General features: G+C 37.9%; 1 pseudogene; it reads right to left on the reverse strand.

Moving 5' to 3' along the window:
• Window positions 1–482: 482 nt before the first annotated feature.
• LOC116094903 overlaps window positions 483–1,209 on the reverse strand; it is a 1,634-nt pseudogene continuing 907 nt past the window's right edge.

Here is a 1,209-nt window from a genome sequence, read left to right on the forward strand (position 1 = left end):
CTTGCTCTTTGGAATTTTTATGTTTAAGTCTTAAGGTATGGCTAGAAAGATGGAATTTATTATGATCCTGTTTAGCTAGTGCAACAGGATCTGAAACTAAGACTTCTCCTACAAGATCTCTGTCAATATAATTATTACCTGCAGCCTATGGTCCAGGAAGACCAGAATAAGCTCGTATATGACCAATATAAAACTGATTTTTTCGTGCAAGAATGATATTTTGCAATTGTGAAAATAAGGATCCTGCTGTAGTATTAAAATTAAATGTACCACATGTTTCTAATAAAGGAGCTGACTGTGCCACGAATAGGCTATCAGTGAAAAGATTGAAAGCATCAGTCACAGCCTGAAACACATTTAATACTGCTGTTAATTCAGCTAACTGAGCTGAGAGACCAGTAGTTTCTATGACTACCTGTTGATTATTCATAAGATATCCAGCTCGTCCTTTAGAGGAACCATCAGTAAATATCACAAGGGCATTACTCAAATGCTGTAAAAAAGTCATGTTAGGAAATATCATTTCATGCACATTTAAGAACTTTATCAGTTTATCCTGTGGATAATGATTATGTATAATTCCCCAAAATCCTATCTGAGCAAGCAATCAGTCTGTGCTATGCTGTTTTAACCAGGAATCTTGATCTAAAGTAAAAGGCTGAATGATAACATCTGGCTCTTTGCCAATATAAGTCAGTGCTCGCTTTCTACCAAGCACGATCATGTGAGCTACAGCCTCATAATATGGCAAGATATTACGTTTAGGAGATATCCTAGAATGTATCCACATGAGAGGTGCTTTTTGCCATAACAACATTGTAGGAGCATGAGTTGTGTTGAAAATTAACAAATGCAAGGGTAAAGAATAATCTATGTAAGTAAGAAATTGATTTTCTTTTTTTTTTCTCATTTTAAAAATTATTTAATCCATGGCCAACATTTTTTAAAAACTGAGACACACGGTGCTTCACTAGAAAAAAAAAAATCTAGTCCCTTGGCCCAGTACCAAAATACATCCACAGCTGGCTAGAAGAGTCCCTCAATCTGGGCCTGTGCTCTCCTTTGGGTCACTGGGCATGTATGCTTACAACCTAGAGCAATGACAACTGGGAAACGCTCACCCAGGGGACCCAAAGGCCCTCCAAACTCCCAAATTCTCCAGGAGCAATTATCTCCACCATCCCACTGGGGAGACTAGGGCCCATAAAA

Source organism: Mastomys coucha, unplaced genomic scaffold, assembly GCF_008632895.1.
Source record: "Mastomys coucha isolate ucsf_1 unplaced genomic scaffold, UCSF_Mcou_1 pScaffold17, whole genome shotgun sequence".
NCBI lineage: Eukaryota > Metazoa > Chordata > Mammalia > Rodentia > Muridae > Mastomys > Mastomys coucha.